Consider the following 23,796-nt stretch of genomic DNA (forward strand, 5'->3'; position numbering starts at 1 on the left):
GACTCCCCTGCTGATCGCCTGTCGGTCTTCCCTCCTGATCGCCTGTCTGACTCTCCTGATGATCGCCTGTCGGACTTCCCCTGATGATCGCCTGTCTGACTCCCCTGATGATCGTCTGTCTGACTCCCCTGGTGATCGCCCGCCTGACTCCCTGATGATCGCCCGCCTGACTCCCCTGATGATCGCCTGTCTGACTCCCCTGCTGATCGCCTGTCGGACTCCCCTGCTGATCGCCTGTCTGACTCCCCCTGATGATCGCCTGTCTGACTCCCCTGATGATCGCCTGTCTGACTCCCCTGATGTTCGCCCGCCTGACCCCCCTGATGATCGCCCGCCGGACTCCCCTGATGATCGCCTGTCGGACTACCCTGCTGATCGACCGTCGGACTCCCCTGATGATGGCCCGTCGGACTCCCCTGATGATCGCCTGTCCGACTCCGCTGCCGATCGCCTGTCCGACTCCGCTGCCGATCGCCTGTCCGACTCCGCTGCCGATCCCCAGTCCGACCCCCCCAGCCGAGCGCCAGTCCGACTCGTCCGAGGCCAACGGCACCTGCCTCTCCCCGTTCCTGCGTGTTCGGAGGATGGAGCGGGGTTGCCCTTATCGGGAGCGTCGACCTATTCCGGGGTGCGAGGTATTTATTGTCTTTTGGGACCTCAGGAGCTGTCCCTTAAAGGGGGGGCTCTGTCATGTCCAGCATGGTCGCCATGACAACCAGCTGGCCCCGCCCCTTGGCACCGGCTGTAACAGATTGTTTAAATTGCGTGTGTGCTTCATAAGGGCGGGTTTTGGGGACTGCCGGTTGCTGGATCATTGCATTATTCTGTCTGCATTGTTCTGTTTTGCTCTGTTCGGTTTTGTTTGACCTGTCATGCCCGTTTGTCTGAGTTAGTGCCTTTAAGCCTGTTTTGTGAGTATTACCTAGTCTGAGTATCTGATTGCCTGTAAGCCTGTTTTTGTTTTGTTTTTGTCCGTGTGTGTTGGACAACTTTTATTTTCTAAATAAAAGTAACTGATCGTTACGCAAATGAGTTCACCCTTCCTGCCTCCCGGTCCGGTTCCTTGACAGGGCAGGAACGGAGTCGGACGAAAAGGCTTACTGAGCTGTAGGCAACAGTTATGCGAACTGTAGCCTTCTGCTGACAGTTCGCATAACGATCTGATGGCTTCCAAGAGGAAGCCGGGGGTTTAAAAAGAGAGTGTCCACCAATCAGCTGTCCAGGCTGTTGGCGCCAATTAAGCCGCCGCAGCTGCGCTCAATCGGCAATCATGACATATTGATAAGAACAGTGAAAATTATAATTTAAATCAAGTTGTGGAGGATTTCAAAAGTTACTTTGTAAATGTTGGACCAGAGCTAGCTGCAAATTTCGAAGAATGCAGTAGTAAACAATTTGAGTCACTGATAAAAATGAACTCCAAGACCATGTTTTTATCTGGGGTTATGGAATCAGAAATCTTAGGCGTGGTTAACAACTGTAAAAACAAAATGTCTATGGATTGTTTAGACTTCGATATGGTACTAGTTAAGCAAATCATAAATAGCATTGTGAAACCATTGACCTACATGTGTAATCTATCGTTTCTAACAGGCAAATTTCCAAATCAAATTAAAATAGAAAAAGTTATACCAATTTACAAAAATGAAACAAACACATTTTTACAAACTATAGACTGGTATCTCTGTTTCCTCGGTTCTCTAAAAAATTTGAGAAACTTTACAATAATAGACAATTACAATTAGAACAATTTGTGGATAAACGTAAATTGATTAATGAAAGTCAATATGGTTTTAGAGCGAACAGATCAGCAACAATGGCCATTATTGATGCAGTAGAAGAAATCACCCATAGCATACAAAAAAAGAGATACGCAGTTGGGGTATTTATTGACTTAAAAAAGCATTTGATACCATTAATCATTATATACTATTAAAAAAAACTGGAAAGATATGGTATCAGGGGCTTGGCTTTGCAATGGATTCAAAGATATTTGACGGGAAGGAAGCAATATGTGAAAATGGGAGAGTTGTCATCTGAATACATCTGTTGTGGAGTACCACAGGGTTCTATTCTGGGTCCAACGTTATCTAATTTATATATTAATGATATTTTTAGCCTCCCTGGTAAGTTCTATTCAGGGGTACTGGAGAGGAGGGTCCGCCAGGAAGTCAAATCTCGGATTCAGGAGGAACAGTGTGGTTTTCGTCCTGGCCGTGGAACACTGGACCAGCTCTGGATTTGTTTAAACACGAACCGGGAAGAGGAAGCAGATTTCTTCTTCAGGGTGGATGCTGGGTGACCTCTCACAGCGCCATACTCCGGTAGCGGCGGAAAGAAGCACTACAGTAATGTCCTGTACACAGTAAATGGTGCACACAAAACTAAATCTAACTTACAGCAATGTCCGGATATTTTTCGACATCCCGAATTTTTTTTTCATCTCTGCTGTCTCACGTAAGTCGAGTGGTCGTAAGTAGGGGAGCGTCTGTACTCACTAATGTTCCGTTGCCTGTACTTTAACCACCTGTTAACATTCTGAACTGTGTGAATGTTATTGGCTGAGCTCCTCTCGCAAATTACAAAGAGGTAGAGAGGAGACACGAACAAGTTTTAATATCTCTAAATACAAATTCACAAAAGATACATGATCACAAATGTTTTGAATCTTTCGAGCACAGTCAGCTGAAGGATGGCTCCAAGTGACCAATTATGAGGTCTATTCATATTTTTTATCAGGCAGATAACTGATGTCATATTTGCCGTTATCGGTTCAGTAACTATCAGCCAATAATGTTCATCCCTCGTTAAAATGTTTAAAAAAAGGAATTATTTAAAATTTGAAAGTTTAAATACAACAACAAAAATCCGGTTGTGTCAACACGGGCGTGATTGACGGCGAGCCGTGAGGCCCATGCTTCCCCGAAGAAAGGTTTTGAATATTTACAGCATCCGTTTATCATCAGTTGTGCTTTGCTTCTGTCAGCATGTCAGCCAGCTCCCATTTTTCCTGTAACCTCACTCCAGCTTCAGGACAAACGCGGCAACTGGAAATCAGGGCGCATTTCCAATTCTCACAAGACATTTAATTCCCGACGAAACAAAAAAGGTTTTACCGTCATCACTTGAACAGAAAGCATCACTTCACGAGGGTTAAATATTCAGCGTTTTGGATGCTATTTTAATGCATTTGTTTGCAATCCCGGCTGGGTTTTTTTTGGACATAACTTCGCCTCCTTTTTAAATTAAATTCCCCGACCCCATTTATGAAAAAAAAAAATATTATCCAAATGACGAATAGTTACTTTTTATCCATTGTTTTCTCTAAAATAGAGGTATTTATAACTTTAATTTCTTATTATGCTGACCTATGGTAGGCACAATAAGTTAGACATATCTACTTCCTATTTATTCTAACACTTTTCTTATCTTATTGTTCTTTTTAAAATCTTTATTAAATTCTCATTGTAAACAACGTTCACTACAGTGTCATCAATGACAAAACCAGTAATACTAATAACTGATTCTCCTTTTTACATTTCTCGAACTGCTGTAAGTGCATATGTTTTAATGTCTAACGTGTGTGGCTGATGTTGGCACTATTTAATCGTTGATAGGAATTGATCCATGCTTATTTTGGGAATGAAAGATTTCATGAATGCTTATTAGCAAATACAAGAAGCAATGAAAAGTTATGAGTAAAATAGATGAAAGTATTATAAACAAGGAGGACAATTAAACGCTGTACTGTGTAGCAAATTCCACAGTCTCTTGACCTAATGGACGACATCGGATGCTGCTGATGCTCAATGGACCTTGAGCTACCAAGTGGATACCTGATAGCCGAGCTGCCTGTTCAAACGCCTAAAGCGTCTCAAGCGCAGCACTTAAAATCAACGAAGCGTACACGGAGCTGTCGACGTTCCACTCGTTCGGGATGAACAACGCCATCCTCTTGTTCACCTCGAATCATCTCATTGTTGGTGAAAACATTCTTGTGTTTTGGTGTCCTAATATTTTGAAGACCACATCTATGGATGACCGTAAGCCAAAATTTACTGTTTGGGTCTGTAACAACATTTATTGTCTGCATCTTTCTTTCATCCTGATTTTTCTCTAAAATCTGGAAAATGTATATAATAAGTACTTCAATTATTAAATGTTTGCTATCATTTAACTCTAAATCAAATCGATTTCAAATATAACTTTTTATTTTAGCTAACATTCTCAATGTTATTGGGTTTGCAGTGCATTGTAATAATAATAATAATAATAATAATTTCCTTGTATTGTCATTCTGTGTAACAATGTACACAGAACGAAATGTCGATTGTGATCAACTCCATACAATTCTGAAATCAATAGTTTTCTTTAAAAACATGTTAAATTACACTAAAATGTATTTCATTATGCAATTAAATGTTTGTACTTTTACTTGCTATTTTGGTTAAATTCTACATCCCCCATTAGGAATGTTCCACCCTGTTAGGATGGGCTCAATTTCCCCTCAAAAAGACTATAATTCCACAAAAAAAACATTTAAATTAAGTGACATCGTGCAATTTAGGCAGGAAATTACCTGGTAAAAGTGGGGAGCTTCAACTTTTACTTTTTTTTTACTTGTTAATAAATTTTAAATACTTGTATAAGACACTCTTGAAGTTCTAACCAGTGATGGAAAATTATCTAAGATTTTTATTGAGTATATTTTCTAAAAAACCTTATATTTAGTTTTGCTATTCTGTTGAAAGTTGGCTAGGTAAAGTTGATAGGCTAAAGAGCTACAGCTAGATAATCTAAAAAAAAATAGGTCTATGAACCTAACAGGGTAGAGTGGGGACCTAATGGTGGGATATAATGTTCGGAGTGATAGTCTCATCTCATCTCATTATCCGTACCGCTTATCCTCATTAGGGTCGCGGGGGGGCTGGAGCCCATCCCAGCCATCTCCGGGCAGTGGGCAGGGGACACCCTGAACTGGTTGCCAGCCAATCGCAGGGCACACAGGGACAGACAACTCATTCGCTCATTCACACCTAGGGACAATTTGGACCGGCCAATCCACCTGAAATGCATGTTTTTGGAACGTGGGAGGAAACCGGAGTGCCCGGAGGAAACCCACGCAAGCACGGGGAGAACATACAAACTCCGCACAGGAAGTCTGGAGCTGGATTTGAACCCACGACAGGTTCCCATGACATGAACTGTGCCGCACACGCGCTAACCACTGCCCGGAGTGATAGTATTCTATATTATTAATAGTATAACAATAATATCAACTCAATATATTATATATACGGCAGTGCAGTGGTTAGCGCGTGTGCGGCACAGTTCTGAGGTCGTAAGATCAAACCTTCCTGTGTGGAATTTGCATGTTCTCCCCGTGCTTGCGTGGGTTTCCTCCAGGCACTCAAGATTTCCTCCTGCATTCAAATAACGTTAATTAGCCGGTCTAAATTGTCCCAAGGTGTGAATGAGCGAGTGAGTTGTCTGTCTCTGTGTCCTGCGACTGGCTGGCAACCAGTTCAGGGTGTCCCCTGCCTACTGCCTGAACATAGCTGGGATGGGCTCCAGCACACCCGCGAGCGACCCTACTGAGGATAAATGGTGCAGATAATGGATAGATTATATATGTATGTGTCTATGAACAAAACATTATTAAAAAAATAAGCTTTGATGGTAAAATTATTGTATGTTTTTGAGGAAATGGCACACAGCGTCTATATAGGGCAAAGCGTATCTCCGACCCGAAACAGATTACAACAGATTACAGTGCAAAAAGAGAGAAATGGCAGACGGACAGAGAGACAGGAAAGAAGGAAGGAATTGCAGACCTTACAGAGCAAATAAAACCATGCCCAGGGGAAAAAGTGGAGGAAAAGAAAGAGAGATGCAAAAGTCCAAGGCATAGATACTTTTGCCACCAGAGGCGTTAGCAGGGGTGGGCAGTGCCCCTTCTCTCACTCAAATAAGCTTATGGGGATGGGAATTCCGTCTCTTTTTCAATAAGCGGCTTTTTTGGTTGGGCTCACTAAAAAGAGCCGGCTCCCAAACGACTCTTCAGATTGTTTTTGTTGCTTTAGTACATATATTATGCACTAAAAAGAATAGAATAGAATATACCTTTATTATCATTGTTACAAAATGGGTTAAACATATTTGTGACAGCGAAATTGGACGTGGCACTCCAGTTACACATTTAACTGTAAAGATAAAAATAATATATATGAACACGAAATATTTACACAAGAAAGTGTGGGCATGTAAAAGCAGAATATATTTACATTGGGTCTTTACTTACAGGGGATCGTCGTAAACAACCAGAAAGGAAAAGTAAAGGCAAAACGAGATGAAAATAAGATAATAATAAAGGAAACAAAATAAAAGGCTAAAAAAAAAAAAAGGAAAAAATGAAAAGGGGAAAAAAAGAAAAAGCAGGAAAAATACAAAAAAGGAAAATCAAGAAAAAAAATCACTAAAACACTAAAAAAAATACAAAGATTAAGAACAAAAAGAAAAATTCCAGAAGAGAGAAGTAAAAAAAAGCTAGGAAAACAAAACAAAAGAAGAACATGGGGAAAAAAAGACAAAAAGAAGGCACCCTTTAATCAGTGAATTGTAATATGCACAAAATGAATTTCTACATATATTTATTAAAATATATTATTTTACTAAATCACAAAATTATTTTTACCCTCCAGTTAACTTTTAATTCATTTAAACAAAGAAACTTTGGCAGCACAGCGGCTAGGTGGTTAGCACGCAGCCTCAGGGTGCATTAGTCCAAGGTTCAATTCCTGCTACCGCAGCCTCCCCGTGCTGAGTTTGCATGTTCTCCCCGTGCTTGTGTGGTTTTACTCCGGCCAATCCGGTTTCCTTCCACATTCCAAAAACATGCATGACAGTTAATTTGGCCGAGTAAAATTGTCCCGACGGTGTGAATGAGTGAGTTGTCTGTCCCTGTGTGCCCTGCGACTGGCTGGCAACCGGTTCAAGGTGTCCCCTGCCCACTGCCCGAAGATAACTGAGATGGACTCCAGCACCCCCACAACCCTTGTGAGGATAAACACCGCAGAATGGATGGATGATGCATTGAAACTTTTAAAACTACGCAACTTTAAAGTCATGCAACTGGAATCTCTATGACAACAAAATGTAATTTTAAAATATTGACTTTTTAGAGCAACAAAACATAATCAATGAAATACAAGAATAAACTAAACAGGTTTTCATTTAGTTTTTTATCAAGCTAATTTTGAAACACATTTCTGAAAAACACTGGAAACATAAATTAAATTATATATTTTTAAAAAATATCAATAGAAAACAATTCTAACTCTTAAGATACTCAACAAACACGGGATCCACAAAATAAATGCTTATTGACCAATCACAAGAGGGAAAATAAGCTTCTGGAGTGAAGCTGGATGTTTAGTGTTTTTTTTTTTTTTTAAATGAAGCCTGTTGTAAGCTGTTGCAGGATGTGCTGTTGGTTACTTTTAACGTGCATCGATCCTGTGCAGAGATTACTTTGAGGTAATAAGGTAATAAGAAAAAAAGCGTTTTGACCATTTTCTCAACGGCATCAAGCTTTCTTATTCCACTTTCATTTTAAAAGAAACAGCTCGCCTTGTCTTTATACTTTACCCTAACCATATCGAATGAATGCCAAAAAACAATAAAAATGTAAAATTTCTTAGCGCGCTAGAGATACGGGATAGAATGTTTACACACTAAATAGGAAGAGGAAGCGGATTTCTTCTTAGGGGTGGATGCTGGGTGAGCTCTCACAGCGCCACACGCCGGTAGCGGTAGGAAGAAGCACTACAGTACTGTCCTGTACTGAGAAAAAGGTGCACACAACACAAAATCTAACTTACAGCAGTGTCCGGATATTTTTTCGACATACCGAATATTTTTTTAGTACCGTTTGACGTAAATTGAACGGTCGTAAGTAGGGGAGTGTCTGTATCTTTTAAAAGGATGGAAATACAAGTGTTTTTCTGATTTAGCAGTGTTTGAAATATCGTCTGCCCGGACGCCCAGGGCGTGCATCTTTTACGTACAACTTACGCAACGTCTCTGCCCTTTTTATTTTTTTTCAAATCAAACGCTTGTTTTATTTCGATATCGAAATCTTGGAAATTTCGGAATTTCAGTTCGTTAGGCAATTTGCATACGCGGCAGCCAATCAGAAGCCTGCATCGAATAAATTCCTGCTTCCGGACTTTCCCGAGCCATTTAAGGTTGAGCATTTGCATATGATTTTCCAAAGTAGACGCACAGGGAACACAAGATAAATGGAGAAGTGGTTAGGAATCAATCCAAAACCTCAGCCCCAGAAGAAAGATTCTAAAGAAGCTAACAAAATCAATGACGCTACAAGACGTAAACATACATTAAAAGCATCGTGGAAAGAGGAGTTCACGTGGCTTTATATAAAAGCTATCTGCTCATGAGGTGGTACTGTAAATCGAAACACTCATTTTGTTTGATAAAGCTGGTTAAAATATGCTGTGAAATACAGTTATAGCGTACTAAAAGCATTTTATGGTTCCACTGGCAGATCAATTTTGCCCAGTTTAAGCATTTTTCTTTGAAAAACAGGTAAAAAAATATCACAAAATCGCAAATTACAGCTAAAATATTAACCTAAATATATAAACTGTTTTATCTGAGTCCTAAGCCACCGTGACTTAATACTTTGCAACAATGTTTTTTTTTTTGCGATTAGTCGTCTTACTGTGTTGAAGTTGTGAAAAATGGGGCAGGCAACTTTATGGCTGGGCAGGCAACTTTTCAGAGTTGTCTGCCCTGGTGTCCGGTAACTTTTTGTCATGATTTTCAGACACTGATTTTAAGCAAAGAAAGTTAGGTCAACACCAAAAAAGAAGTAATAAACAAAGACTTAAAAGTAAGCTCTCCTGGAAAAACAAAAAGCAAAAACAGAAAAGTACAGAAATTGGTGGCAACAGTGCGGTGGATGCAAAAAAAGTCACATGTCTGTACTTAAAACATTGAACAGCTGATGTGTGTTCATAATGGTATGATGATTGATACTAATGTTGTTGTTGTTGTTGTTGTTGTTGTTGTTAGATCGCTTCAAGTCGTCTAAAGATGATCTTTAGGAATGACATGGAACGCTTCGGTTGTGTTACGAGTTCCGCGAATTGGCCGCTCCGAAAGCGGATGAGGTCAGCTTTGGGTAACTTGTACCGAAGCGTTCGTGTAGCGGGTGGGAGACGCATTCGTCGGCCATGTGGCCGTCCACAGGACACCACGTGGAGGTTGCGTTCCTTGTCCTGCTGTTGTTGTTGTTGTTGTTGAGTCACTCAAGGCGCCTAAGGATAATCCTTAGTAGCGCTAGACTCGCCTGTGGGAGGCTCCGTAGTTCTCCGAAGGAGAATCCCAGCTGGCGGTGGTATCGGGCAGACTGGAGTGCAGGGCACCGTAGCCAGAGATGCTCGGCCGATTCTTCTTCCTCACCGATCGTCTTCGCATTTCCCCGTCAAATGTTGCCATCTTCGGAGGGAGGGGTGATGACCGGACCGGAATCGTATAAGATCGACAAGGTCTTTCTTTGAGAGCTGGGATTCTTCCTCCGGGTTGTGGTGGGAAGAGGTAAGAGAGATGAGACATGGGTGGGTAGATGGGGGGGGTTTGCAGCTCCTGCGAATAATGGCGAGCCGAGTTTGTGGGTCTAGCGGGGCGGTAGGTTGAGGGAGGGCCGAGCCTAATTTAGCCTGCTCGTCTGCAAGGTCGTTACCCGGGAGGTTGCAATGACCCGGGACCCAGATAAGCCGGATGCTCTTGGATGGGGAGAAGGCCGCAATTGAGGAGTTAAGGGACAGGATGGAGGGGTCTGTTATATTAGGGTTGGAGAGAGCTTTGAGGAGGGACTTGCAATCCGTGATGATGGAGGCTGAGGACCAGTCGTTATTGTGGTCTAGCCAGGCGATTGCAGCGATCATGGCAGACTTTTCGGCCTGAAAAGAGCTGCTAAAGGCCCCGGTTGGCGCATGCCAGGAGTGGATTAGTGTGTTGCCTTTAAAGATGACCACTCCGGCTCCTCCATTCTCCGTACCGTTGAGGGTGGAACCATCGGTGAAAATATACAAGTCGGTTGGGCCCAGATCCGCAAGTGTTTCCTCTGCAGTGGCAAGTTGTTGGGCAGGGGATGCGGACTTTGGGACGGGGGTGAAATGGATGGGTGGTGGGGACTCCAGAGGCCACGGAATCTTAGGGTAATGTACAGACTCCGAGTCCACTGGCGTGAGGTTGAGAGAGGATAAAATGGCGGTTGTGGAATTACGCCAGTCCTCTCTCTTGGGGCGTTTAGGACTGTGCTTTTGGAGGAGTACTCTCCTGTGATCGTTGGGAGGGAGGTGGAACCATTCATCAGCTTTCCTAAGGCTGGCAAGCTGAAGTCGGGAGGAGAGCGGTGGGAGCTGGGCTTCATGGAGGACAGCGTCAATGGGAGTAGATCGAAGTTGGCCCGTAATTGCCCGAGCCGCGTCCGATTGTGCCCTCTTCAGTTTCTGGATATTGGTGTTGGAGGCCCAGGGCGCCCAGGCAGGAGCTGCATATTCAGCGAGCGATCGGACGGTGGCAATGTAGATCGTCCGCATCTCCAAGGGCCGCCATCCCCAAGACGTGCCGGTCAGTTGTCGCAGGAGATTGGATCGTTGCTTCATGACTTGGCTCAAGTGCCGGACATGCTCATTGAAGGTCAGTCGGCGATCGTATCGAACCCCCAGGAAAGTAGGAGTAGGATTCATATTGAGTCTCGAACCCCCTACAGTGATGTTTGGGCACCAAGAGGATTCAGCAGCGTCCATGGAAAAGATGGCGACTTCTGACTTCGCCGTGTTGAGGGTGAGATGATTAATAATGGCCCATTGGTTGACTTTGGCTGCCTCTGACTCTAGTCTCACCGCCACTTCTTCTTTATTACGGCCGCTACAGACCAGCGCCAAGTCATCAGCATAGCCGAAGATGAGGGTGGAGGATTCGAAAGAATCTAGCAGGTCGTTGATGTAGATGGTAAAGAGGAGTGGAGATAAAACCGAGCCTTGGGGGAGGCCTTCTTTGAACGTCCGGCAGCGTCCCGTAGTCCCATTAACCCTCACACGTGCCGTACGATTGGTGAACCAGGCCTTAGTCCACTCAACAAACCGGAGAGGTACGCCAATGTTCAGCATCTTTTGGAGGAGATTGGCACGCCACACTTGGTCATATGCCTTCCTGAAATCGAAGAAGGCAGCAATAGAGCGCAGACGTTGTTTTGACTGGAACCCATCCATGATGAACTGAGACAATCTGAGGCATTGGTCAGTGGTGCAGCGGCCTTTCCGGAAGCCTGCCTGCCATGGGGGCGCAGGGAGACCAATGATGCTAATGTGGTCTGTTGTTCTGTATTGCATTAATTTACAGTAATTCCAAATGGTCAAAAATGCTCGACAATGAGGAAAACCTTAACATCTGGAATCAGACACAAAGATTTTCCACTTTGTTGTTGTCTGTTCCACTATGTTATTGACTGTTCCACCCTGTCGGGTAAATTTTTGGGGGAAAAAAAGCATGTTGAGAAGTGGGCGGAACATCAAATGCTTACATGTCAAGTTTTTAAAAACGGCATTGTTTTTCATGATTTCTGTTATTCTGGGTTCAAAATAAATCACCCTTATTATAACACAGACAACTACTGTTCTTAACCAAATAATCCGTTACAGATTCCAGAATAAAACATAGCACCATAGCTAAAGGAACATACTGTTTCTTTTGAAAATATAATTATCAGTTAATATTTACATGTTTACCTATCCTGTGATCCATATGTAAATGTCTCTAACATTGCAGTACCTCCGGGAACGGTGCATTCGCAATGATCGCAGTAAGGCTTTAAGGCTAGGACCTTAGTTTGGCCTTTTGGCTGAGAGTAAGAGTCCCGGCTCCTAGGCTTTGTAGCGTATTATCAACTGACCGATAACAGATAATGGATAATGAATAAAGAAGATAGATCAATAACCCTTAAAAAATCCCCCCCCCCCCCCCCCTCTCTAACATGGTGGAAAACATTCAGAGACACAGTTTCAGAAAACTGACGGTAATTGTAATTATATCCATCCATGGGCTTGATCACTATGGATTCCTTTGTGTTAAACATATTAGTGTTGTAATAAAACTATACAAACATGAAACACGGGATGTTTATTTTCCAAAATCATGACACTAAAATGCTGCTGCAGACAAAATAATTCTTATTAAACATCAATTAAAAATGAACAGAATGTATGTTTGATAAATGATCATACATACGCATTGTAGCCCTTGGGTCCAAACTTCATCAGTTCAAATGTTATAATTTCTTACATTTCTATTTCCTTTTGTTGATAAAATAACAGCTGAACAAAAAACATGTTTTGCAATGTCCTTTGAAGGAACACATTTTGAAGGTTCGAAATGACAAATTAAAAATAGTTCATGTTAACCTAAGTACTTAGTAGTAAACGGATATTGCGTATTATTTAGTGCCTCCTATTTGTGGGGAAAATATTATTGGCAAAATACATGAACTATCAAATGAACATGCTTTTTAATACTTGCTTTTTTATTTATTTTACATAAAACAAGCCTCACTGAAAGGGAGCTAACATAATTGTCAGATATCTTGCTATAATCGTCTAATATCTTGTTGCAACAGGCACACCAAAACTTTGCAAAAGGCAGGCTCAGAAATGTGGAGGAAAATGGTGCGCTCTCTTAAGTTTGAGTCCCCATAGTTTGTATTGTTCCTTGTGCTTTGTAGCACACGTTTTTCGGTTGCACTGCACAATAATGACATCCAGTGGTCAAATATTTCAGTGTCCCTTTAACAGTCATATTCAATGTAAATGGTCTGCATTTATATAGCGCTTTTCAAGTAACTGTAGACCTCCCAAAGTGCTTTACAATGTGCTTCACACTTACCCATTCACACACACTCACACACCAATAGCAGCGTCAGCCATGCAAGGCAACTAACTGCTAATCGGGGGCATTAGGGATTCAGTGTCTTGCCCAAGGACACTTCGACATCCCAAGACGAGCGCTCTACCTCCTGAGCAACTGCCGCCCTTCATGTACTAGCAAAGAAATAAAGTATAATATTGTTTTTTATATTTTCATGGGTTGAATTTTATTGAAGAAATGCATGTGCATTTTAGTATACTCCAGTGATGTATCGTTAAGCTTGTATTTAGCATCTTTAAAATTACAATTATGCTCAAAAGTGAATCCCCAAGTCAACTGAAACGCTTGCTTTGAGGTTGTGTTTGCTTCAGTGCACACCTTCAAGTTGAATTTGCTGTCTTTGGACATCGATCAATACACACAATTTATTCATTCGGTTTTATTAAAAGAGGATATTTGGAAAGGAATCTGTGCTAATTTTAATGGCACGGTCTTATTTACTCGTTCTAATAAATTCTGGGTGGTTGATAACAGTTTCTGCCAACTCAACAAAGCAGAAACTGAAATGAGCAAATGATGATTATCTTCAACTACATTATCCAGAAATTACTGACAGGTTAATGGCCACAAAGCTTTGTCAGGATTTGATGGTCTCCGCCGACGGGGCTTGGACGTGGGCCAAAGCGTCATAGCAAATTCCCGATAATCGAAAACGGTTGTTTTAGTGCCATATCAACTTTGACGGGGCACGCTCCTGCAAAGAATGCATCTACGCTTGCGGGCATAGCTATCTGCATTTTGCTTTCTGGCTTCCCATGCGCTTCCATGAAACCGTCCTTTAGATTTTATTGTTGTTCGAGGACTGCCAAACATTGAAACCCATATTTCAGAATTAATAAGAAGAATTTTCATATTTTGATTCATAGCCCCTTATAGCATTTAAGAGCTCAATTTTTAAATCAAAAGTGGTTTTAGACAAAGTAGAAACCGCACATCAAACCTGCTGTTATTGTTGGTGTCCAACAGATGACACCAATGCAGCATAAACAGTCAAAAGTCAAGTCATGTTTATTTGTATTGCCCTTAATTAGAAGGAATTTCGAGGGGCCGCACAGACCACCAACTATTGCAAACTACAGACTATTATTACACCATCCCCTGATCTAAAACCTACATGTGTCACAAGCCAGAAATGGAGACAGGACCCAACAGCGTTCGTTAAACTCACTTTTATTGAAATAGAGAGCAGTGCTTGCTTCCACGATCCGATGATCGTCAGACACGTGTGGCCAATGGCAGGAAAGCAGAAGTGCCACTTTCGCGTCGAGCAAGGATAGTCGTGGGTGGCAGGAAAGCTGGTCGGTAGCCGGGACAGGGGAGCAAGGGCGGTAATCGAGTGCGGAAAAAAGGTCGGCAGCAGGTATCAGGCTCTATGTTTTTTTTCCAATTTTCGTAGTTTTCATCCAAAATGCGGATTATAATAAGTTGGCGTGATATACCACGGAAGATGTAGTGCTTGGTAGCACTGTTATCCTCATCAACAAGTATAAATCCGTTTAATCTGATTCAAAGCGCTGGTACTGTGGAACTGGTGCCTTCCCTAGCTGTACTCTTTTCTTATTTGGCTAAAGCTAGCGACTTACGAAAGTGAGTAAGCCATTGCCAAAGGTCAAAGTGCAGTTTTAGTAGCTTATTTGTTAAAAAAAAGGTTGAAACGTCTTTTAACGTTTTTCTAACTCAGAGTTAAAGCTTTAAGCATTTACCTTCAGGGACACTGTTTTTAACACATTGATTTCATACTAAATATCATGCTAGTCCACAAACCAGCTAGCAAGTTAGTAATGTAAATAACCTATGCTTGTCAAGCGGTAGTTTAATTAGTCAATCAGTCCTATTTCATAAACTACTGGAATTAGAAAACCACTTGTCATACTTATTGAATTATAAGATGCAGTGATTTATACTTTCAGTATCTTATTTGATTTTGGGGTTTTCTTGTTCAAGGGAAGGAGGACAGACTTTTCTTCCTACTGGTGCTCGTTTACTGTTTGGGCTTTACGACAAGACGGGTAAAACAAGCGGCGGAGTTAAAGGTTCCGTTGATGTTTTTTATTACGATAAAACGGATAAATACAAATATAACAGTATTTTGGTTCGTGAGTACAAAACAATGTTGAGATTGTTTCGCAAGTGAGCTTCCAAAATGGCTGAAAAGCATTTATTTACCAAAGGGACAGAACAAGAGGTAAGATCTTAAGCACGAGCCCAAGCTGACCCGAACCCGAACTGAGATTTGGGTCAGGCTTAAAATGTCTATCTTTATTTCGGGTTCGACTGGGCCAGGCTTCTCTCACTTTTTTAAAAATGTATTTGTGAGGACTTTTTTGTGTGAGGAGGTCTTCGATTTCGCTGACTCTTTTTTTTAATTAGCCGTGTGTCATGATTGCCGATTCAAGGCACCTGTGACTGCCCAATTGGCGCTAACAGCCTTGAGAGCTGATTAGCTAATAGACTCCTTTTAAACCCCCGGCTTTCAAGAGAACCCTGTCAAATTGTTGCGAACCGATGCTCCCAGCTTGTCAAGCTCTCACTTTCAGACACTTTTCCTGCCCTGTTTTTGTCTGCCTGATACCCGTTGCCGACCTGTTTCCGGACCTGATTCTGCCCTGTTCTGCCATCCCGACATCCGCCCTGTTTTGCCCCGCTCTCTGCCTGACACCTGTTGCCGACCTTGTTTCCGAACTCGATACCGCCCTTGCTCTCCCGTCCCGGCTAATGACTTGTATCCTGCAATCTACGACCATCCTTGCTCGACACGGAAGTGCCACTTCCGCGTCTCCAGCAACCTGGTACCCTTGTCCGTCAACCATCGGATCATGGAAGCAAGCCCTACTCTCCCTCTTTATTAATAAGACTGAGTAGACGAGCGCTTTTGGGTCCTGTGTCTGTTTCTGGTCGGTGACACCGTCATTGTTCTTGTTTTTTTTTCTTTGTGGAGGATCAGTGCACGCAATTGAAATACTGCAAACGAGAAAGATACCGTATTTACTTTCAGTGCATATGTCACTGGGCGAGGGGGGGAAAGAGTGTTCGCACTGTGTGTATATCTCCCATTCCTAACGCTCACCCAATCAAATTGCTCTGGGTGCTTTTCTCCAGTTCAGGGTGTTTACAGTTTGCTCTGTGGGTTCTCATCATAACGTGGTGCAAATATCGTATATATATATATATATATATATATATATATATATATATATATATATATATATATATGCCAGATATCATCGGGCAGGGGACACCCTGAACTGGTTGCCAGCCAATCGCAGGGCATATATATATATATATATATATATATATATATATATATATATATTGTATGTTCTCCCCGTGCTTGCGTGGGTTTCCTCCGGGCACTCCGGTTTCCTCCCACATTCCAAAGACATGCATTTCAGGTGAATTGGCCGGTCCAAATTGTCCCTAGGAGTGACTGAGCGAGTGAGTTGTCTGTCCCCGTGTGCCCTGCGATTGGCTGGCAACCAGTTCAGGGTGTCCCCTGCCCACTGCCAGATGAATGCTGGGATGAGCTCCAGCACCCCCGCGACCCTACTGAGGATAAGCGGTACAGCTGATGAGATGAGATATATATATATATATATATATATATATATACACTTGCTTTAATTGCTACTCCTAGCACGTAACTAACTGCCCCAATTAATTTGTTGCTAACATTTATTTCATAATCAACATTTTCAACTCATAAATTCCTGCCATTGACTTACGAAGTTAGCGATATTTTAAATTTTCATTTTAAGATGACAAATGAATTGAATGATTTATTGCCCAGTCCTACTCATATAGTATGTGTTTAGCTTATCTATTATTACAGGCAAAGTTGATTTTGTTTGTACAGTAAGATAAACATTACAAATTTTAAAACGTATTATCTTTCTACGTATTTGATAAATAATTTGGTATTAAAAAAATAAGAATACAGCACATTAGTTAGGGAGAACCAGCTGCTTTAATAAACTATGTGTTTATAAAAGAGCGAATTGTCTGTCAGGGTTTACTTTGTTGATGCTGGCACTGCGCTGAAAGATGGAAAAAGAAAAGATAAAACGTGGTAGTTCAAAGCCCAAAGCAAACTTTCCTGAAAGAGGATAATACGAGTGTTAAACACAAGCGGTGGCTTGTTGTGGCTTTGCCTGAAGCCAGATGTTAAGATTCATTCTTTCTGGAATCCTTCGGGGCCTTTTGACTTTGCGCAATTTCAACTCTTGTGAAATGCAATTTTTGGTTTTGTTTTGGTTCTCTTTTCACACAAAAAAGATAGTAATCACAGATTCATTGTTTTTTTTTCAGCGTCCTCAGCACTTAACACTTGTTTTACTTTGTCATTGCATGTAGTCCTCGACAAAGGGAGTTTTTTTTCCTCACATTCCAATGTTTTGCCTGAATGAGCTCATGTAGTAGACCACTGCCTCAAATAATCATTGTAATAGTTTAGTTATATCTCTCCAAAAGTCCAGGGTGCCCCCTGCCCATTAGCCAAACTCATCTGGGATGGGCTCCATCGTCTGTAAACCCTTGTGAGGAAGAAGAATTTAAAAAGTATTTTTTTCTACATGTAAATAGTAGAAGAAAAGACTTGTGTTTTTCCCCTTGATTATATGAACTATGAATATATATTTTACGAATGTATAAACTGTGCCTTATTGGATTCTGGAGAATATCTCATTGAGCAATTTGTGGTTTTAAGGGAGACACATTTTCTGTTTGAATATTGACTCCATCTAGCGTTCAACTTGTAAACCTATGTAATACAGTACAATATTCGAAACCTCAAATATTCGTTTTTTTACCGTAGTGGCATTATGAATGCTTTATTATACTGAAGGTGCATATTTTTTTTTCATTTTACATTTGAACTGTAGGCTTTTCTTTAAAAGTGTAAAAGTGTGTTTGATTTAGATAATAATTTATATTTGTGTATTTTGATTAGAATGTGTACTGCATTTTTATGTTTTAATTTTTTAATAGTTTACAAAATAATTTTTTCATTACTAGTAGATTTTTACTTTCAGTGTGTCTATTTCATTCAAATGTAGCCATATTTGTTATTATTTGTTGTTATTTTCTCTGTATTCATTTTTCAATGTTGGTTTTTAACTAAAGGTTCCTCACAATGTACAGTCTACACATGCTCAAAATCTCAGTTTTTATTAAAATGTATTTCAACGAATGGAAAAAATTACAATCGCTACAGCAGAATCTTTTCGACAACAAATAAAGTATCTGTCACCTGAGCAGCCTGCAGACAGTTTCTAAAATAGCCCATAGCGATGGGCCATTGAGATTTTTTAAGAAAAAATAATTCCTAACTGACATCTTGTTTTAATGGTTGACTTTATCTTATAATAACTACAACCTGGTAATAACATAGTAACAACTTAGTAGTTGTATACGTTATCTTAGAAGTGTTAATCAAAACGGTAGCTGTTCACGCCAATCAGTAAAAAAAAAAAAAAACGGAGGTCCCACCTTCAAAAGGTTGGTGACTAGAGTTAACTCGGACTTCTTGTCTCTAGAGGAGATGGATTCAGTGTGCATCTTAGAAGTACTGTACATCTCATATACAAAATAATTGCCAAAAATGCAATATCCAGTTGGATTTAAACAGGACTATTCTTACTTATACCATTTTCGTGCTACACTAAGAAAGAACTGTGGTGAGGAACATTATGTCACAGTCAAGTCAAGTCATGTTTATTTGTATAGCCCTTAATCACAAAGAGTCTCAAAGGGCTGCACAGATGAAAGACTTGAAAATTATTATTACAGACTATTATGACACCATCCCCTCATCTACAGTAAAACCTACATGAGGGCAAATAATACACGTATCATCAACATAAAATATAGGTTTTTCATGCTATAGAGTAGAAGTGTGTTTTAAGCTTAGATTTAAACAGTTCCACTGAGGTTGCAGATCGAATCTCAGGGGGAAGAGCATTCCACAGCACCGGGGCCCGGATGGAGAACGCTCTCGAACCTGCGGATCTCTTCTTGGCTCTTGGGATCACTAGTAGACCAGCGTTTTCAGAGCGAAGGCTCCGGACTGCTTCTCCCTTCCCTTTTACCTACTAAAGTTGTACTTTGGTAAAAATACCATAAAAGTAGATGGACACGGTGGAAAAAATGTGTAAATGCTCTTTGAACTCAGTTAGTCATTGTTAACACATGATTAGAGAAAATATTGCACTTTTAACTCTTTAAGAATACCAAAAACATTGCACCCCACCTTTAACTGTTGCTTTGACATTACAGTTATCTAACAAAACTATGGTTGATTTTACGCTTCATATGTTTTTCTCTTTTTGAGGTGTTAATCGACAATACCTCAAAACTTTATTTAATTTTTTATTTTCATTTCTACACCATGAAATTTCCCTTTTATATAATCTGTGTTCTGTAATACTTAATATTGTAAATTTTGTTTTACTTCCATTTACAGGAAGCTGGTTTCATTAAACCACTTCATAATGTTCTTAAATTTGTTTTCTATTACTTGTATTGTCTTGTGAACATTTTACATGCATCAAATGAAGTCTCATTTTCTGCAAAAAAGATGCATTTTACCAATTCTGAAATAATGTATTATTATTCAGTGGCATGGCAGCGCAGTGGTTAGCATGTGTGCTGCATAGTTCTGAGGTCATGAGATCAAACCTTCCTGTGTGGAGTTTTCCCTGTGCTTGCATGGGTTACCTCAGGGCACTCCGGTTTCCTCCCACAGTCCAAAAACATGCATGTCAGGTTAATCCGCTGGTCCAAGTTGTCCCTAGGTGTGAATGAGCGAGTGAGTTGTCTGTCCCTGTGTGCCCTGCGACTGGCTGGCAACCAGTTCGGGGTGTCCCCTGCCCACTGCCCGAAGATAGCTGGGATAGCATGTCTCCGGTTACCCGACTTGCTTCCGATCTTCGAACACGCTCCGTTCTCCTGACACGGCTACCCAACTTTCTTCCGATCTCCGACCACGCTTCGTTCTCTGGTCCCAGCTGCCCGACTTGCTTCCGATCCCAGACCATGCTTCGTTTGCGAGGGCTTCTTGCTCCCCCTACCCAGCCAGCACACGATTCGCGAGGGCTTCTTGCTCCTCCTGCCCAGCCAGCACCGGATCGCTTTTGTTTTTTTCTCTCGCCCTATCCCTTAATGTAGCATTGTGTTAAACGTTACGCATTTGAATCCACTGCTTGTGACAGACATATTACATATGACTTGCCTATTGGGAATGTGTATCATGTTTAAATATTTAACCCCCTCAAAAAATAATTTGTTGAAATTTATGAAAAGTGAGTGCATATATATATATATATATATATACCGGTATATATATATATATATATATATTCAGATTCAGATTCAGATCTACTTTATTGTCATTCTAGTACACGTGTATACAGAACGAAATGTCGATACATCTGACCCGCACAGTTTCCTTGAATGTACAGATATAAATAAAATGTTGTATTGAGTTGTAGTATTGAGTGCTAATAATATACTAAATAATTATGGCTATGTATAGTATTTTACAGTAGCGCAAATAGTGCAAGAGGAGTAGCCAACCAGATGTGCAAAATGGGCAGTCAGGTAAACCAGTCAGGTAAACAGAACAATAACACTGTAACAATAACGCTGTAAGTACTGTAAGTACAATAGTGCAGAGAAACAGATGTGCAAGGAGTGGCTAGCTATAAAGAACTGCCAGTAGTGCAAAAAGTCAAACAGAACCCACCGATGTACAGATTAGCAGCAGTTTAGATTTACTACTGTATGTGTTTGAGTGATCATTTAACAGTCTAATGGCCAGGGGGACAAGACTATTGTGGAACCTGGTGGTCCTGCACCGCACACTGCAGTACCTCTTCCCAGAGGCTAGCAGAGTGAACAGTCCATGATGGGGGTGAGAGGGGTCCCTGATAATGTTCTTAGCTTGGGATAGGCAGCGCTTCTGGCCAATGTCCTGAATGGAGGGAAGAGAAGTCCCGATGATTTTCTCTGCTGTCCTCGTCACCCTCCTCACACTACCCAAGTCGGTAGCGCTGCAGCCTCCACACCACACAGAGATACAGCTGGTCAGGATACTCTCTATGGTGCCCCTGTAGAATGTGATGAGGGAGGGTGGGGGCAGGCGGGCTCTCCTCATCCTCCGCAGGAAGTACAGGCGCTGCTGTGCCCTCTTAACCAGTGATGCAGTGTTCACGGACCAGGTGAGTTTGTTTGTGATGTGCACCCCTAGGAACTTGATGCTGCTGACAACCTCCACAGCCTTGTTGTTGATGAAAAGTGGGGCATGGTTGGGCTGGTTTTTTCTGAAGTCGACAATGATCTCTTTAGTTTTGTCAACATTCAGGACCAGGCTGTTGTCCCTGCACCAGCCCACCAACTGCTCCACCTCCTCTCTGTAGGCCAGGTCGTTGTCGTCCCTGATGAGGCCCACCACTGTTGTGTCGTCCGCAAACTTCACGATGTGGTTTGTGGCGGACCTAGGGACGCAGTCGTGTGTCATCAGGATGAACAGCAAGGGGCTCAGGACACAGCCTTGGGGGGAGCCCGTGCTGAGGTTGATGACATCGTAGATGTTCTGACCAATCCGCACTGACTATATATGGGTTATATATAATATATATATATATATATATATATATATAATATAATATATAATTAATAATATATAATTAATATATAATATATATATATATATATATATATATATATATATATATATATATATACTGGTCTATATATATAGTGCTTAAAAACAGGGACCACATATTTTTTTGCTTTCATTTTGAAAATACAACAACAGTACGGTATAGAATTCCTACAAAAATACTACTAGAGTAATACTATATTACAAAATCCATCAATCTATTCATTATCAGTAGGGTCGCGGGAGTGCTGGAGCCCATCTAAGATATCTTCGGGCAGTGGGCAGGGGACACCCAGAACTAGTTGCCAGCCAGTCGCAGGGCACACATAAAAAAATAAAATAAATAAATAATTTCCTTGTATTGTCATTCTGTGTAACAATGTACACAGAACGAAATGTCGATTACACCTGACCCGTTGTAGCGAGCCGATGCAGCCGCAGCCAACAGAGAGCGCCGCCGACCACTTTTTAAGTCTTAGGAATGACTCGGCCGGGGCGCGAACCACCGACCTCCCAGTCTCAAAGCGGGCGCCTTACCATCTAGGCTATGGACAGACAACTCACTCTCTCATTCACACCTAGGGACAATTAACTTGACATGCATGTTTTTGGAATGTGGGAAGCAACCAGAGTGACGGAGGAAACCCACACAAGCATGGGGAGAACATGCAAACTCCACACAGAAAGGTTTGGTCCCATGACCTCACAACTGTATCGTGGACACGCTAACCCCTGTACCGCCGTGCCGCCCTATATTACAAAATACTACTACAGAATTATTTACAGTACTACAAAAATAATACAAAAAGACAACTAGAGTAATATTACAAAAGTACTAAAGAAATATGACAAAAATACGACTATGGAAATACTAGATAGAGATAGAGATAGAGATAGAGAGAGAGAGAGAGAGAGAGAGAGAGAGAGAGAGAGAGAGAGAGAGAGAGAGAGAGAGAGAGAGAGAGAGAGAGAGAGAGAGAGAGAGAGAGATACTTTATTCATCCCCGCAGGGAAATTCTGCAAAATACTGTTTTGGAAATACATCAATTATACTTCTAATGAAATACTAAAAAATACCAACTCATAATACTATAATATAAAAAGTTAGCAAATAAATATTACTACAAAAATACTACTACTAGGTTTACAACAGAAATACTGCAAATTACACCTATATCGGTACTACAAAATTTCTCCTATGGAAATATCACAAAAATAAAACTACAGTAACATTGCACTACAGAAATACTACAGATGTACAACAAACATTCTTATATGGAAATACTAAAAAAAAAACAGAAATAGTACAAAAATACCAAACAAAATAATACTATAGTAATACCACAAAAATAGTATAATCATAAAAATAGTACAAAAATACTACGAAAATCTATTTTCGAAATACAACAAAGGTACTACAGAAATACTAAAAAATACTACATAAGAAATACTTCAGAAATACAGTACTAAAAATTAAAACTACAGAAACACTACAGAAAAATACAGAACTTCAATAAAAACCCGACTTCAGAAATACTACAAGAACCCTAAAAAAAACTAGAGTAATACTTGAAAACTAAATAAAAAATGAAGTGCTTAAAACAGGGATCCAAAATGCTGTTTTGCTCTAATTGTGGTCGTCTATTTCAAAAATCTATTTCAAAAGAAGTACAACACCCCCGACTTCAAATGGTTGCCCACCCCTGCAGTAGAACATGGAATGAGTTCTAGTAGATATAAAAATTAACAAGTAATAGGGGCCCCAAATTTAATTTTGCTTAGGGCCCCATGAAGGCTTGGGCCGGCCCTGATCCCAAATATAATATGATCTCTGGGTAAAGTGGTAGGAAAAGTAGATAGATAATATATTGATTTTGCCTTTTAGGACGTACCTTTTGACGTATTTCCGCAGCACCGAGTTATAATTTCATGTGTGAAAAGTGCTATACAAATAAAGTTCTAATTAAAAAAAAAAGAATAGTTTGGTATAAATAAGTATGAGAAAATTTGTAAAATTGTGAAACAAAAATATGAGCAAGGTGTCAAAATATCAAATGTTATTTCATCAAAACAATCAGTAGCACCGGATCAAGTGTCACTTTGGAGCTGCGACAAGTCAGACGAAAGCA

General features: G+C 40.9%; 1 protein-coding gene across 2 annotated transcripts in view; it reads right to left on the reverse strand.

The window, feature by feature from the left end:
• Positions 1 to 23,796, reverse strand: part of ccl25a (chemokine (C-C motif) ligand 25a) — a 30,747-nt gene that overhangs the window by 6,035 nt on the left and 916 nt on the right. Inside the window, exon 1 of one of the 2 annotated variants that reach the window (XM_088327165.1) lies at positions 23,560 to 23,787. The exons of the other annotated variant lie outside the window; for it this stretch is intronic. The gene's annotated coding sequence lies outside the window, so the exon portion shown is untranslated. Of the gene's footprint in view, positions 1 to 23,559; positions 23,788 to 23,796 lie in introns of those variants that run through there. 2 annotated transcript variants of the gene reach the window in all.

Source organism: Urocampus carinirostris, chromosome 1 (genome assembly GCF_059441175.1).
Source record: "Urocampus carinirostris isolate Australia breed hairy pipefish chromosome 1, RoL_Ucar_1.0, whole genome shotgun sequence".
In the NCBI taxonomy this organism is placed as follows: Eukaryota; Metazoa; Chordata; class Actinopteri; order Syngnathiformes; family Syngnathidae; genus Urocampus; species Urocampus carinirostris.